The 17,966-nt window shown below is 41.7% G+C and overlaps 1 long non-coding RNA gene across 1 annotated transcript; it reads left to right on the top strand.

Moving 5' to 3' along the window:
- Positions 1-1,443: 1,443 nt before the first annotated feature.
- Positions 1,444-17,507, top strand: LOC118941184. The gene is made up of 3 exons (XR_005037508.1): positions 1,444-1,839; positions 12,500-12,568; positions 15,739-17,507. It is a non-coding gene; the product is annotated as an uncharacterized LOC118941184 (long non-coding RNA).
- The last annotated feature ends 459 nt before the right edge of the window (positions 17,508-17,966 follow it).

Genomic DNA, 17,966 nt, shown 5'->3' with positions numbered 1-17,966 from the left:
AGAAGCTGAAAAGTAACAATGGGCAGGATATCAGTGATAATTAGAAACATTTGAGCTACTTTGGCCTGCATTCAGCATCGACGTTCCAGATATTCTTTCAAAATTTAACAAGCCAGGTTATAATCTACGAGTTTGATGCCGGGTGAGACTGTGTCCCAGTTCAAAATTGAGGTCTACCATGTGAAGCAGAGGGGTGTCGTGTCTTTGGCTATGCCGGATTAAGTGATATGACATGCTATTCTATAAAATAATTTCTCCGTAATTAAGATTACCTGATTGAGCTAATCATGTAAATGTAATTAACTAGAGAGTCGGCCACCACAAAATAATATTTATAGAGCTGTTATCCCCCGAATAAACTCTTAAAGACCTAGTAATATTTTACATCAATAGCAGTCAATATTAATCGTCATCTTAATTCAGTCTCATCTGAAAGTTATAAATTCTTGGTTATCTGCACGAACCCTGGCTAACAAGTTGAACCAGCAATACAAAATTGGGTTTAATTATTTATTTACTAAATACCTAACTAATCACACACAATTACACATACACATAATTAAATCATAACTTGATTACAAATTACGTTATAAAGGGAAAGCTGTGCTATCGTAAATACAGTATCTTATGCATTCTAAATTACCGCCCATTTGGAAAAGGAAAATGCAATAAATATTTATTCTGAGCTGCGCTTCAATAGGTTGGTGGTAGATGGAAGACCGTGTTGCCCAACCGAGTCCTTTGTCCCTTGAAGAATGTCTCTGCTGGTAAATTTAATACGTTGTAGTAACATCATTGTGTGGTAGACGGGTTACTCTGTCTGTTCCTTCCTAACCCTCGTTTGCAGCGGCTGTTGCTAACTCAACGGCTAGGAGGTATCACTTCTGTAGTGAATAAGAGTTCAAAGTTCATACCATTGGCAACCAAAGCTCACGCTGATGTTGGCTTCGTTCTGTAGTTACTATCTGAACCATTCTGACATCGGACCGTCGTCCTCGGAACAGGAGGTTACATTGTCGTCAAGGGCTTATATAGGAAGGGAGAGGGGGGCGTGTTTGAAAAGTTGTATAGCCCATGTCCCTTCACAGGGGCGGGCCACTGATTGAGCAGAGCCCTATCTTATGAAAACCCAAATCTCACATTTTAGAAGCTAAAATCACATTTCATCCCATCACGAATAATTTCATATTCAAACATTTAAATTGAACAACAATTCCATGTGAATCCGATAACTCTGATGTGTAGACATTCCACTGTAGAGTTTGTCATCTTATCATTGATGAGAATGTCTCAGATGACAACCGAACTGACATCATATTCATTAAGTACCACCGCATATGTTCCATTGGTCGGATTACCAGAATATAGTTCATTTCCCCCCACCTTCTGACGTTCCCAGAATCTCTATGTTAACCAAGGGTTTTGCAAATGTAACATCAGTAGGGTAGAGAGAGGAAAACGGGGGAAAGAGGTATTTATGACTGTCATAAACCTACCCCCAGGTCAACGTCATGACAGGGGTATACTACAAAACAAGATCAAGAAGTTAGCCAGCTAACTTGTCTAAATATTCTAAAATCACTTATTTTTTTGAAAGATGAGCTTGAAATGGGTATGGTTGAATTGACCCAACAGCAAAAAAACACATCTAGGTGGATCTTTCATAATGAACCAGAAAATGGACAGTTATTTCTGTATATATTTATCAAAGTTAGCTGGCTAACTCCTTGATCCTGCTTTGTAGTATACCCCTCAGGTCCCTGTGGACAAACAGAGGCTGATCTACAGGGGTAGGCAGCTTGAAGATGGCAAGACACTGGAACACTGACATCAAAAAAGGTAACACTATCTACCTTAAACTCTGCTCTGTGTTAGAGGTGGCTGAAGACAACTGAGCATCATCGACTTGAGACATTAAACTCATAAAGTATGAAAAGCAGTCAATATACAGTACCAGTCAAAAGTTTGGAGACACCTATTCATTCAAGGGTTTTTCTTTATTTTTACTATTTTCTAAATTGTAGAACATCACAACTATGAAATAACACATATGCAATTATGCAGTAACCAAAAAGTGTTAAACAAATCAAAATATATTTTATATTTGAGATTCTTCAAAGTAGCCACCCTTTGCCTTGATGATAGCTTTCCACACTTTGCATTCTCTCAACCAGCTTCATGAGGTAGTCACTTGGAATGAAAGTCCATATTATGGCAAGAACAACTCAAATAAGCAAAGAGAAATGACAGTCCATCATTACTTTAAGACATGAAGGACAGTCAATCTGGAAAATTTCAAGAACGTTGAAAGTTTCTTCAAGTGCAGTTGCAAAAACCATCAAGCGCAATGATGAAACTGGCTCTCATGAGGACCGCCACAGGAAAGGAAGACCCAGAGTTACCTCTGCTGCAGAGGATAAGTTCATTAGATTTACCAGCCTCAGAAATTGCAGCCCAAATAAATGCTTCACAGAGTTCAAGTAACAGACATATCTCATCATCAACTGTTCAGAGGAGACCGTGTGATTCAGGCCTTCATGGTCGTATTGCTGCAAAGAACCCACTACTAAAGGTCACCAATAAGAAGAGTCTTGCTTTGGCCAAGATACACGAGCAATGGACAATCTTTCCTTTGGTCTGTTGAGTCCATATTTTAGATTTTTGGTTCCTACCGCCATGTCTTTTTGAAATGCAGCGTAGGTGAACGGATGATCTCTGCAAGTGTGGTTCCCACAGTGAAGCATGGAGGAAGAGGTGTGATGGTGTGGGGGTGCTATGCTGGTGGCAGTGTCTGGGATTTATTTAGAATTCAAGGCACACTTAACTAGCATGGCTACCACAGCATTCTGCAGCGATACGCCATCCCATCTGGTTTGCACTTAGTCCCACTATCATTTGTTTTTCAACACGACAATGACCCAACACACCTCCAGGCTGTGTAAGTGCTATTTGACCAATAAGGAGAGTGATGGAGTGCTCCATCAAATGACCTGGCCTCCACAATCTCCCGACCACAACCCAATTGAGATGGTTTGGCATGAATTGGACCGCAGAGTGAAGGAAAAGCAGCCAACAAGTGCACAGCATATGTGGGAACTCCTTCAAGACGGATTGAAAATCATTCCAGGTGAAGCTGGTTGAGAGAATGCCAAGAATGTGCAAAGCTTTCATCAAGGCAAAGGGTGGTTACTTTGAAGAATTTAAGAAAATGTTGTTTAACATAGTTTTGATGTCTTCACTATTATTCTATAGTGTAGAAAATAATAAAATAAAGAAAACCCATGAATGAGTAGGTGTGTCCAAACTTTTGACTGGTACTGTTCGTCAATAATAGTGAAGACATCAAAACGATGAAATAACACATATGAGTAAGTGTCCAAACGTTTGCCTGTTACTGTAAATTGGACCAAGGGCAGTTTTTCAGTATCACTAAATGTTTTATATTAAATGTTCGTTTTTAAAAGCATGGCCTATTTGAAATGTCAATTAATTACATAACCTTTATGAAACGCCTAAACATTGCAAAAAAAAATTATGGCCACAATTTAAAATACTGGATTAATAAAAGGGTTCAATCTAAAGCAGCCTGGAATTACAAATGTTAAAAATAATAGAGAAAAACCTAACATTCACTCAGTTGAGCAGTGCATATGAAGAAACGAAAGGCAATATAAATGGTATTTCATGTTTGAAAATCTCGCATTATTTATCCAGATTCTGTATAAATGAGTTCAGTTCAAGACTGAGACTGTTTCTGTTATTCATTTTATATGGCTAATTTGCTTTGACGCTTAAATTATACAAGTTATACATTTGAATCGATCAAGAATGGTTAACATCCTGTGTGTTTTCCATTGTTCCAACCAAAATTCATCCTGTCGCAAGGGAGCAATACTTCTGAACTCAATGAAAGTGTTAGGAGTGTGGTGTACACTGAGTATACAAAACATTAAGAACACCTGCTATTTCCATGGCATAGACTGACCAGGTGAGAGCTATGATCCCTTATTGATGTCACTTGTTCAATCCACTTTAATCAGTGTAGATGAAGGGGAGGAGACAGGTTAAAGAATGATTTTTAAGCATTGAGACAATTGTGTTTGTGCCATTGAGGGTGAAGGGGCAAGATTAAATATTTGTGCCTTTGAACGGGGTATGTTAATAGCTGCCAGGTGCACCAGTTTGTGTCAAGAATTGCAACACTGCTGCGTTATTCACACTCAACAGTTTCCCATGTGTATAAAGAATGGTCCACCACCCAAGGACATCTAGCCAACTTGACACAACTGTGGGAAGCATTGTGGTCAGCATGGGCCAGCATCCCTTTGGAATGCTTTCAACACCTTGTAGAGTCCAGACAACTCAATATTAGTAAGGTGTTCCTAATGTTTGGGATACTCCCGAGGGACTCTCGAGTTTGGGCCTGGGCGTTCTAAGGTACTGCATCTCAGTGCTAGAGGCGTTGTCCGAGTTTGCTAATTGGCCCAGCGTTTCCCGGGTTTGGCCTGTGTAGGCCGTCATTGTAAATAAGAATGTGTTCTTCAATGACTTGCTTAGTCAAAAAAGGTTAAATAAAATAAAAAAACTCTGTATGTCAACTGCAGTCCTGCACCAAAGTTAATTTGTCTGATTTGCTGCCGTGGAATTCAGCCCTGCCCTTGTAACATGGTCCAGCTCTTATGGCACGTCATGTGTTCTAGGACTTATACAGGACAGGTTCTTCTAAATTTCATAAAGGACTTTAGATAATAGCAGCTGGAGGACAGGGTATGTACGGTGCCTTGCGAAAGTATTCGGCCCCCTTGAACTTTGCGACCTTTTGCCACATTTCAGGCTTCAAACATAAAGATATAAAACTGTATTTTTTTGTGAAGAATCAACAACAAGTGGGACACAATCATGAAGTGGAACGACATTTATTGGATATTTCAAACTTTTTTAACAAATCAAAAACTGAAAAATTGGGCGTGCAAAATTATTCAGCCCCTTTACTTTCAGTGCAGCAAACTCTCTCCAGAAGTTCAGTGAGGATCTCTGAATGATCCAATGTTGACCTAAATGACTAATGATGATAAATACAATCCACCTGTGTGTAATCAAGTCTCCGTATAAATGCACCTGCACTGTGATAGTCTCAGAGGTCCGTTAAAAGCATCTTCCCTGTCCCTGCTGAAGAAAAGCAGGCCCAAACCATGATGCTGCCACCACCATGTTTGACAGTGGGGATGGTGTGTTCAGGGTGATGAGCTGTGTTGCTTTTACGCCGTGTTGCTTTTACGCCAAACATAACGTTTTGTATAGTTGCCAAAAAGTTCAATTTTGGTTTCATCTGACCAGAGCACCTTCTTCCACATGTTTGGTGTGTCTCCCAGGTGGCTTGTGGCAAACTTTAAACAACACTTTTTATGGATATCTTTAAGAAATGGATTTCTTCATGCCACTCTTCCATAAAGGCCAGATTTGTGCAATATACGACTGATTGTTGTCCTATGGACAGAGTCTCCCACCTCAGCTGTAGATCTCTGCAGTTCATCCAGAGTGATCATGGGCCTCTTGGCTGCATCTCTGATCAGTCTTCTCCTTGTATGAGCTGAAAGTTTAGAGGGACGGCCAGGTCTTGGTAGATTTGCAGTGGTCTGATACTCCTTCCATTTCAATATTATCGCTTGCACAGTGCTCCTTGGGATGTTTAAAGCTTGGGAAATCTTTTTGTATCCAAATCCGGCTTTAAACTTCTTCACAACAGTATCTCGGACCTGCCTGGTGTGTTCCTTGTTCTTCATGATGCTCTCTGCGCTTTTAACCTTTCTGATCTCCCCATCCCGGATCCGGGATCGTGAATACAGACTCAAGCTCATTACCATAACGCAACGTTAACTATTCATGAAAATCGCAAATGAAATGAAATAAATATGCTAGCTCTCAAGCTTAGCCTTTTGTTAACAACACTGTCATCTCAGATTTTCAAAATATGCTTCTCAACCATTGCAAAACAAGCATTTGTGTAACAGTATTGAAGGCTAACGTAGCATTTAGCATTAGCATTCAGCTGGCAACATTTACACAAAAAAACAGAAAAGCATTCAAATAAAATCATTTACCTTTGAAGAACTTCAGATGTTTTCAATGAGGAGACTCTCAGATAGCAAATGTTCAGTTTTTCCTGAAAGATTATTTGTTTAGGACAAATCGCTCCGTTTTCTGCGTCACGTTTAGCTATGAAAAAACCCCTGTATCCAGGATTGTGTAAATCTATCAGCAAGCTCATTAGCATAACACAACGTTAACTATTTATGAAAATCGCAAATGAAATGAAATAAATATGCCGTCTCTCAAGCTTAGCCTTTTGTAAACAACACTGTCATCTCAGATTTTCAAAATATGCTTCTCAACCATAGGAAAACAATCATTTGTGTAAAAGTAGCTAGCTAGCGTTAGCATTTAGCGTTAGCATTAGCGTTAGCATCCAGCACGCAACATTAACAAAAACATAAAAGCCTTCAAATAAAATCATTTACCTTTGAAGAACTTCTGATGTTTTCAATGAGGATACTCTCAGTTAGATAGCAGATGCTCAGTTTTTCCAAAAAGATTCCTTTTGTATTAGAAATAGCTCCGTTTTATACATCACATTTGGCTACCAAAAAAAATCTGAAAATTCAGTCCTCAAAACGCGAACTTTTTTCCAAATTAACTCCATAATATCGACTGAAAACATGGCAAACGTTGTTTAGAATCAATCATCAAGGTGTTTTTCACATATCTCTTCATTGATACATCGTTCTTGGACACATGCTTTCTCCCCTGAATCAAATGGTAAAGTAGAAGCAGCTGGCAATTGCGCACCGAATTCGACGCAGGACACCAGGCGGACACTTGGAAAATGTAGTCTCTTATGGTCAATCTTCCAATGATATGCCTACAAATACGTCACAATGCTGCTAAGACCTTGGGCGAACGACAGAAAGTGTAAGCTCATTCCTTGCGCAATCACAGCCATATAAGGAGACAATGGAAAACAGAGCTTCAGAAATTCTGCTAATTCCTGGTTGATGCATCATCTTGGTTTCGCCTGTAGAATGAGTTCTGGGGCACTTACAGACAAAATCTTTGCAGATTCTGAAACTTCAGAGTGTTTTCTTTCCAAAACTGTCAAGAATATGCATAGTCAAGCATCTTTTCGTGACAAAATATCGCGCTTAAAACGGGAACGTTTTTTATCCAAAAATGAAAACAGGTTAACGGACCTCTGAGACTATCACAGTGCAGGTGCATTTATACGGAGACTTGATTACACACAGGTGGATTGTATTTATCATCATTAGTCATTTAGGTCAACATTGGATCATTCAGAGATCCTCACTGAACTTCTGGAGAGAGTTTGCTGCACTGAAAGTAAAGGGGCTGAATAATTTTGCACGCCCAATTTTTCAGTTTTTGATTTGTTAAAAAAGTTTGAAATATCCAATAAATGTCGTTCCACTTCATGATTGTGTCCCACTTGTTGTTGATTCTTCACAAAAAAAATACAGTTTTATATCTTTATGTTTGGAGCCTGAAATGTGGCAAAAGGTCGCAAAGTTCAAGGGGGCCGAATACTTTCGCAAGGCACACTGTATGTCTGGTCTAAATTCATGCAACATCACTGTTTGGGTTATTGGAGTTCATTAGAAGGTAATTTGGCCTGTGTAACACCCCCAGCACTTTTTTTAGACTAATGCAGAGAATATTCGGTGACTAGCTTTCAGTTTGTGTTACTCTTTTAAAATAACCTGATTATTTTCAATTATAGTTTTTAATTGTTGTATTCTGGCCTGTTTTTCCCCCCATTCTCCCACCTTGATTTTTACGAACCTGTGTTTTTTATGGTAAATAGATAGCTACCTCAGAAGACCTCCCCTGGAGATTGCCTGCACTCCCTCTAATTTTGTCTTAGGATTTAGGACCCTCCCTAAAACACTTAATCGAGCAGGCCTTTCTAATCGACCTGGCCTGGGTATCCTGGAAGGATATTGACCTCATTCCGTCAGTAGAGGATGCATGGTTATTCTTTAAAAGTGCTTTCCTCACCATCTTAAATAAGCATGCCCCATTCAAAAAATGTAGAACCAGGAACAGATATAGCCCTTGATTCACTCCAGACCTGACTGCCCTTGACCAGCACAAAAACATCCTGTGGCGTACTGCATTAGCATCGAATAGCCCCCGCGATATGCAACTTTTCAGGGAAGTTAGGAACAGGCAGTTAGGAAAGCAAAGGCTAGCTTTTTCAAAAATAAATTTGCATCCTGTAGCACAAACTCCAAAATGTTCTGGGACACTGTGAAATCCATTTAGAATAAGAGCACCTCCTCCCAGCTGCCCACAGCACTGAGGCTAGGAAACAATGTCACCACCGATAAATCCACGATAATTGAGAATTTCAATAAGCATTTTTCTACGGCTGCTCATGCTTTCCACCTGGCTACACCTAGCCTGATCAACAGCCCTGCACCCCCCACAGCAACTTGCCCAAGCCTCCCCCATTTCTCCTTCACCCAAATCCAGATAGCTGATGTTCTGAAAGAGATGCAAAATCTGGACCCCTACAGATCAGCTGGGCTAGACAATCTGGACCCTCTCTTTCTAAAATTATCAGCTGAAATAATAGCAAACCCTATTACTAGCCTGTTCAACCTTTCTTTCATATTATCTGAGATCCCCACAGATTGGAAAGTTGCCGCGGTCATCCCCCTCTTCAAAGGGGGAAACACTCTAGACCCAAACTGCTACAGGCCTATATCGATCCTACCCTGCCTTTCTAAGGTCTTCGAAAGCCAAGTTAACAAACTGATCACCAACCATTTTGAATCCACCGTACCTTCTCCGCTATGCAATCTGGTTTCTGAGCTGGCCATGGGTGCACCTCAGCCACGCTCAAGGTCCTAAACGATATCATAACCGCCGTCGATAAGAGACATTACTGTGCAGCCGTATTCATCGACCTGGCCAAGGCTTTCGACTCTGTCAATCACCACATTCTTATCGGCAGACTCAACATTCTTGGTTTCTCTAATGACTGTCTCGCCTGGTTCACCTACTACTTCTCAGACAGAATGCAGTGTGTCAAATCAGAGGGCCTGTTGTCCGAACCTCTGGCAGTCTCTATGAGGGTGCCACAGGGTTAAATTCTCGGGCCGACTCTTCTCTGTATACATCAATGATGTTGCTCTTGCTGCTTGTGATTCTCTGATCCACTTCTACGCAGACGACACCATTCTGTATACTTCTGGCCCTTCTTTGGACACTGTGTTAACCAACCTCCAGACGAGCTTCAATGCCATACAACTCTCCTTCCGACTCTCTCCAACTCTCCTCCTAAATGCATGCTCTTCAACCGATCGCTGCCCCCACCTTTCCACCCATCACTACTCTGGACGGTTCTGACTTAGAATATTTTGACAACTACAAATACCTAGGTGTCTGGCTAGACTGTAAACTCTCCTTCCAGACTCACAGTAAGCATCTCCAATCCCCCAAAAAATCTAGAATCGGCTTCCTTTTTCTCAACAAAGCATCCTTCACTCATGCTGCCAAACATACCATTGTAAAAATGACTACCCTACCGATCCTTGACTTCGGCGATGTCATTTACAAAATAGCCTCCAACACTCTACTCAGCAAAGTGGATGCAGTCTATCACAGGTGTCACAGGCCGGCTCATAGCCTGTGGCAAGAATGAGGGGACACGAACAACATGTATAGGCCAATCAAAAAGGTTCTTTATTGTAAACCAAAACTATTAACTTTAAACAAAGAAAAGGGAATGAGGTGTGAAAGTATCATAATGTAAGGTGTATGTAAAGTGCAGGGATGCGTGAATCTGTGTGTGTGAATGACTAAGTGAAAACTACAAAGGAACAAACAAAACAGGATCATACCTGGAGGAGCAGAGAGAGAGAGAGAGACAAGAGTGATTAGTGAAGCAGTTTATATACCCTGAGCCCAGGTGACTCCAATCACTAACGACCCTCCTCTGCCTGCAGGAGGAACTGCCCCTGCACTGCAGAGGAGCCGTGACACAGGGCCATCCGTTCTGCCACCAAAGCCCCATATACTACCCACCACTGCGACCTGTATGCTCTCGTTGGCTGGCCCTCGCTTCATATTCGTCGCCAAAACCACTTGCTCCAGGTCATCTACAAGTCTCTGCTAGGTAAATCCCCGCCTTATCTCAGCTCACTGGTCACCATAGCAGCACCCACCCGTAGCACGCTCTCCAGCAGGTATATTTCACTGGTCACCCCCAAAGCCAATTCCTCCTTCGGCCGCCTTTCCTTCCAGTTCTCTGCTGCCAATGACTGGAACTAACTGCAAAAATCACTGAAGCTGGAGACTCCTATCTCCCTCACTAACTTTAAGCACCAGCTGTCCGAGCACCTCACAGATCACTGCACCTGTACATAGCCCATCTGTAAATAGCCCACCCGTAAATAGCCCATCCAACTACCTCACCCCCATACTGTTATTTATTTTATTTATTTTGCTCCTTTGCACTCCAGTATCTCTACTTGCACACTCATGTTCTGCTCATCTATCACTCCAGTGTTTAATTGCTATATTGTAATTATTTTGCCACTATGGCCTATTTATTGCCTTATCTGCCTAATCTTACCTCATTTGTAAACACTGTATGTAGACTTTTTCTATTGTATTGTTGACTGTATGTTTGTTTATTCCATGTGTAACTCTGTGTTGTTGTTTGTGTCACACTGCTTTGCTTTGTCTTGGCCAGGTCGCAGTTGTAAATGAGAACTATTTCTCAACTAGCCTAACTGCCTCTTAGGGATAGGCGGGATGCAAATGTCTCAACTGGCCAATTGCCAAGGAAAATGCAGAGCGCCAGATACAAATAAAATACTATAAAATTCTAACTTTCATTAAATCACGCATGTAAGATACTCAATTAAATCTACACTCGTTGTGAATCCAGCCAACAGTTCAGATTTAAAAGAATAAGATAAGCATAAGAAGCTATTATCTGATAGCCTGCACCATCTGCACCAGCAGTAAACAAAGGAGTTAGCATATTTCAACCCTGCAGGCGCTACACAAAACGCTGAAATAAAATATAAAACATGCATTACCTTTGACAAGCTTCTTTTGTTGGCACTCCAATATGTCCCATAAACATCACAATTGGTCCTTTTGTTCGATTAATTCCGTCCATATATATCCAAAATGTCCATTTATAAAGCGCGTTTGATCCAGAAAAAAAACAGCTTACAAAAAACGCAACGTCTCTACAAAATATTTCAAAAGTTGCTATAAACTTTGCCAAAATATTTCAAACTACTTTTGTAATACAACTTTAGGTATTTTTAAACGTTAATAATAAACGATCAAATTGTAGACGGGGCTATCTGTATTCAATACAGGAAAGAAAACAAACCAGCGCTGCTTTTCACGTCTTGCGCCACTCACAAAAGTGTCCCCAGTTCCTAGTTGGCCTACTTCTTCATTGCACAAAGGAATAACCTCAACCAAATTCCAAAGACTGGTGACATCCACTGGAAGCGGTAGGAACTGAAAACAGGTTCTTATGAAATATCCCTTGGCAAAGACAACTTAGGGAACAGAGAGGGGAAAGAAGAAAAAAAATCTGAAAAGTTAGTCCTCGGGGTTTTGCCTGCTACATAAGTTCTGTTATACTCACAGACATGATTCAAACAGTTTTAGAAACTTCGGAGTGTTTTCTATCCAAATCTATGAATAATATGCATATCTTACATTCTTGGCATGAGTAGCAGGAAGTTGAAATTGGTCACGCTATTTATCCAAATGTGAAATTCTGCCCCCTAGCCCCAATAATTAAATAAAGGTGAAATATATATTTTTTAATGATTTTATTAGGATCCCTGTTAGCTGTTGCAACGCTTGGAGACTACGTGGTCGTCCCACCTTCGCACCTGAACCCTTCCCTCCTCCTTTTCACTGTATTGTCCATCCGTATCAGCTTTATCAACCCGCGCTGTAAAATAAAGGAACACAGTTAGGTGAGGTGTCAGTGGGCGGGGCAGTAAATTGCAGAGGGATCTTCTCCGGCGCTCTCTGTAAATCAGGGGAGCCCGATCACGCCCCCTTCTATAGGATAGGCCAAATAATGGCTTCATTGCTAATCAGTGTATGGGGTAGGGGGAGAGACATGAGCAGGCCATGATCAACATTGACCCTGTAGAAACGGATACTTGAGGTGCATAAAAGCGTATACCTGTCTGGGGGTGTGCACATACACATACTTCAATATCATGATATTGATAATCAATATCAGACTATTTGTATTATGATGAGGATTAAATAGCAGGTGTAAGCAAGCAAACACATGGGCCCAGGGTTGCTTAGATTACTGTCAGAATCAATACTGATGCGCGCACACACACACACAGAGCGACGTGTCATTCAACCACTTCTGGACATGGCCTGTGCACCTTCTTTGACTGTATGTTTTCTCTCTCCTTAGGCCCTAAATGAGACCTATTTGGAGAAAGCAGACAAACTCTACTCCCTAATGACTGCCGTAACAGACAAGGTAAGTGGGCAGGTGGATGCAGAACGTATGCCATTAAACAATACAGTGCCCCATAGATGTTATTTCAAAATGTTATCTGTGCATTGGTCAACATATTTAGGAGTTCCCTATTAAGATTAGTGAGCAGGTCAACATCACCGCAGGGGGTCATGTGACTTGCGATTATAGAGTTCTAAGGGCGTTAAAGATGTAATATAACTGCTGTGTAAATGTTCCGTATGCGTACTCACTGTAGGTTAACATTCTCAAATCAAATTGTTTTGGTCACATACCCATATTTAGCAGATGTTATTGCAGGTGTAGCGAAATGCTTGTGTTCCTAGCTCCAACAGTGCAGTAGTATCTAACAATGAACAACAATACACAAATCTAAAAGAATGTAATTAAGAAATATATAAATATTAGGACAAGCAATGTCGGAGTGTCATTGACTAAATACAGTAGAATAGAAACTGCTTTTCTCATCTCATATGAGTAAACATTATTAAAGTGACTAGCGTTCAATTATTAAAGTGGCCAGTGATTCCATGTCTATGTATATAGGGCAGCATCGGGTGCTGTAGGGGTCCTGGAGGGCATGCAGTGTGCCATTGGTGATGCTTTGGGCAGACTGTACCACCCTCTGGAGAGCCCTGCAGTTGCAGGTGGTGCAGTTGCTATACCAGGCAGTGATACAGCCCGACAGAATGCTCTCAATTGTGCATCTGTTAAAGTTTCTGAGGGTCACCTTTCCACAGGCTCAGCAGAAGGCTCTTCATTTTGACCCTTGAACTCCTCACAGCATTGCTTGCACTTTACTCACCGACCTCTCCAAAGGCCACGAGAAGAAAATACAACTGCGATTAGTCTATCGGTTAGACAGGGTTGCCAGTTAGAATCCCAAGTCTGATGGGAAAAAAATCTCTCTGGAAGTGAGCTGGCAACCGTAGGGTTGCTGTTATCGAATTCTAGATGCCATTGTCTGCCGTTGTGCCCTTGAGCACAATGGCAGGACTGCTCCACCAGTGTGGCAGCCCTCTGCTCCTACCTGTATGTGTCTTTCAGAAGGGTTGGGATAAAAAATAAGTCACATTTCAGTTAGACCTTGTGTACAATTGACGAATAAAGTAATCTTAAACTTATACGGTGACCCGATGCCAGCGCATATATACTTACACCACTGTGCATCAACGTACTGACTACAAGAGAAGAGACCCCTTACCGGCTATTAGGGCCAGGACGATACCAGTATTGTGATACTTGTTATCGTGGCAAGGAAACAAAACACAAAGCGGATTTAGCTTCTTTGTGAAAACAGCCCTAATGTTGGAAACAAACATCATTATGTTGTCATCCAGAGTCACATTTATTTATTTTCCCAGCTATAGAACACAATATTTTACATAAAGCAGGTTTTTACAGGACCAATGACTTTGATCTGCTTTGTGTTTATATTTTTGCTGTGGGAAAAAAATATTGCAATACTGGTATTGTCACTGCCCTACCGGCTATCATGTCAGGACACAATATTGTAATATTGTCCTTTGCTATCTGGGGACTTGGTGTATCCATCCTTCTCATATCCTTTCTTAGGAAATCATCCTCTCCTTAGATATCTGGAGATCAACAACTAAGTGCAGGAGTAGCACTTTTGAGTGGCAGATTGTGACAGATTGTGCTTTTAAAGCCAGGGTCTGCTTTTCTGGGACTGTATCTTAGTACATCCTTGTCCTGGTGGCAACAGCAGCTCTCCCTGTCCAATCATGGGCACTATCCAGCTGCTCCCTTCTGGACCCCCTGCTCCACCTTGGGCTCTAGCATTCCTCTCTGACCCTCGCCAACACAGCCCTTCACGTCACGGGTCTGTGGCTGGTGATGGTGGATTGCTTGCCTGTTTCTCTTCTGGAATTGATTCTGACCCCATAAACCTCCATACCAGATCCCGCACTGGGAGGTACAATGCAGTTGTAAAGCTTTTAAAAAATAAAAATAAACATGGATGACCCAAAATGTATAGGATTCAAAACTCCCCCCTCACTATTATGGCCATGTCATTTTTGCCAATGTTTGGAGAGCATTCTGGCGCAAAATGTTTTCCATGCATCACACAAATGGGTTTTACACTTTGGCAGTGGATAGGGAGATTCACCCCTAAACAATGTAACGTACTTTGGAACCTATTGAAAGGCGCTATATTACTGCAACCCATCATTATTACTCTTATTGAGTCTATTGTTGAATTGGCACAGCACATCTGTCATGAGATGTCTCTTGCTCACTCTTGACCAGCGCCAGGATGCAGTGTGCGGTCATGCGTGTGTGTAATTGTGTGTGCCAGTTAGGAGTGTGTTGGTGTTTTTCGTGGAGGGATTTGTCAGCTAACTAGACGAGGTCACCACCAGAAGCACCTTATCCCTGGGCTCAGCAAGCCGCTTACGACTCCACTACTCGGCCTCCCCGAGTCCCAATTGCCCTTAAGTAGATTAGTCTCACTCCTTCCAAAAAGGGAGAGCAGCCCTCGCTCGCTCCCACAGGCAAGCCCAAAGCCCCCAGCCCGGCACGTCTTCACCAAATAAGGCATTCCAACAAATAAATACAATTAAGACAGGCAATAGAGTTCTCCTCTCCCCTCCGCTCTTTAATCTGGGAAGTTTATGTGCACCGCTGTCATCCAACGGCTGCCTGCACTGCGGAATCGGACACAATGGTAAATGTCAATATTTGCCTCGGTGAGATTAGGGAGGTTTTTCCAATGGGATTTCATATCCCTCAACCCAAGCCTTCCACTCACCGCCCTGGATTCGGACTCCCAACACCGGCAGTGGACTTTCCGTCGGGAGCGGGTTTATTCTTTGCCAGATTGTACTCCCACTGGAAATGAATTCCCCCACTCATTTGCACACAATCGAGCCTTTGACTCCAAACACAATACATTACCATAAATATTGGAGAGGTTTCATCCTTTTGTTGATTTGCAGACAGTTGGTCTATCAAAGAGTTGCTGTTTTAGAATTAAGAATCCACTGGGACTCCACTGAATCCACTGGGATACCTGAGGTGTTAGATTGAAATGTTCTGTGTCTACAAATATGTAGTTGCTTAACCTCCATATGGATCTTTCCCTCTTTACACTCTCCCTCTCTCCCTCCCCTCTTATTCTTCTTTCTCTCCGTCTTCTGTTAAACCCACAGTGTGTGTTTGTCAATGGTGAGAACACCAAGGTGCGCGTGTCAGAGCTGGAGGAGGAAGTGAGGGCGCTGAAGAAGGTCAACAAGGACCTGTATGACTTCTCCACACAGCTCCTCACCAAGCCCAGCTAGAAAAGAGCCTGGCCATGGTTCCCCGTCCCACCAGCAGGGACTCTACTGGGGAGATGACACTGCAAGCCCCCTTCACCACAGACCGGTAGGCTAGGGAAAGATGTTAGTATGTGTCATTCATATAGTTTATTTTGTAAGGGAGAGCGTACATTCAACAGGACCTGGGGTGCAAAAGTTGTATCATGGACCATATTGCCTTTGTCATGATCCCTGACCATATTTTGGATAAAGGATTTAATTTAAATTGACATGAAGAAAACATGTTCACCTTTTTTAGTGCTACACATGTTCAGTGTTAGCCACAGGATAATCAAAGTTGTGTAGTGCAGCCAGACTCAGCAGCATAATTGATCTTAGCCCTATATTGACTTAACAGAAGCTCCAGTCCCTTGACAACCTCAATTTACAGCCCTGTTCCTTTACACTCATCACCACTGCCTTTAAGCCCCAAAATTCCATCAGCCAAAAACGGGTATAACAGGATCCAGTTATTGCCCTCTGACTTTTTGTCCTCTGTCATCCGGCTAACCCAGTAAGAATCCCAAACTTAAGGTTAAGGTTAGGGCTCTACAGTGCGACCATTTTACTGCGCCTAAATATTTTGCTGTGCGACCTGGAATTTGTATTTTATGAGCACCAGTGTGCCCAGAAAAATGTAGGATTCTAGCTTTAATATCTGAAATGTTTTTCATTGTGCTCTTAAATTTCTTTGTGCGCCTACATTTTTCTACTACACCTAATAGATTGGATGGATTTGTGTGACAATTACCTGTTGTGCCCCCAGGTGTTTAGCATCGACGAGAATGTTCATTTCTGTCACAAAATGGGTACAGTTTGATCGCCATGGTTGGTAGGTACCCTTCACGCTATCTCTCAAGCAGAACTTTAAACCTCTCATTAAAATAGAAAGAAAATGGTGGTGTTAAATAGGGAACAGTGGAGTGTTTGATTTACCCTGTGGAACTAGCCAGAAGTCTGTGAGTTTTGTTTTTCAGCTTACACTACCTGTAGAAAACATGGATTTGGTTGTGTAGAGCTGCTGGGCAGTGTACAACTGCAGAATGGTTTTCTTTTCAGAATCCTTCAAAAAGAAACGCACAATTAACCGCTGTCAAAAAGGGAAGAGTTTGAGCTCTGAAATCGCCCTTCCTCTCATCACTGCTAATTCTCCACTGTGGGCACTACGTTAGAGGCAGCCACATAGAAACAGCTGTTGATTTTATCCTCTTTTTCTCAGTTGCCCAGCTTTGATGAGATCTAAAAAATGAAATAGAAAATCAAAAAGGGTCCTGTATTTGTGTGTGCCTCTTCGGTAGAGAGGGAACTGCCAAGAACAGCAGCCCTCCTGTGTAGAGAAAGCCATGGCTTTAGAACTTCACCAAGGAGAGAGATGACTTACACACACCCCAACGTTGACTCCAATTAACTCACTGTTGGGGGGTGGGGATCAGGTCAGCGAGATGGAGCTATTGAGGACCTTGATCACAGATTAATCGGAGAGTCCAAGGGTGAAGAGTGTTCAGTGGGGGGATTACGTGTTCCAGTAATGAAGACAACAATACCAACTGGATTTGTACTTTTTTGTTGTTGTTGTGTATTCTCCACAATAAATGTTTTTATATCTTTCTGAGAACATGGGAAATAAAAACATAAACTAAATCTGCGCATTGTTGCTTCTTGGCCCACTTTTTGCAATTGATCCGCTGTTAAAGATTAGAAAAGTAATTGATGCAATGCAATACTTGAAATAGTATTGAGATAGAATGAAAGCATTGGATATTCTTTATTTTCATCAACATGTAATATATTTACATTTTTGTCCACATGCATAGGAAAATCTTACATGAAATTGTCTTAACTTCTGAGGGCTGAGATCCCGTTAACGGGATCGATATGACAACAGCCAGTGAAAGTGCAGGGCGCCAAATTCAAAACATCAGAAATCCCATAATTAAAATTCCTCAAACATAGAAGTATTTCACACTATTATAAAGATACACTTCTTGTTAATCCCACCACAGTGTCCGATTTCAAATAGGCTTTACGGCAAAAGCACCACAAACGATTATGTTAGGTCAGAGCCAAGTCACAGAAAAACA

This window comes from Oncorhynchus mykiss, chromosome 1 (assembly GCF_013265735.2).
Source record: "Oncorhynchus mykiss isolate Arlee chromosome 1, USDA_OmykA_1.1, whole genome shotgun sequence".
Classification (NCBI taxonomy): Eukaryota; Metazoa; Chordata; class Actinopteri; order Salmoniformes; family Salmonidae; genus Oncorhynchus; species Oncorhynchus mykiss.
Note: the sequence above shows the minus strand (reverse complement) of the source record. Positions and strands in the feature narration are given on the sequence as shown.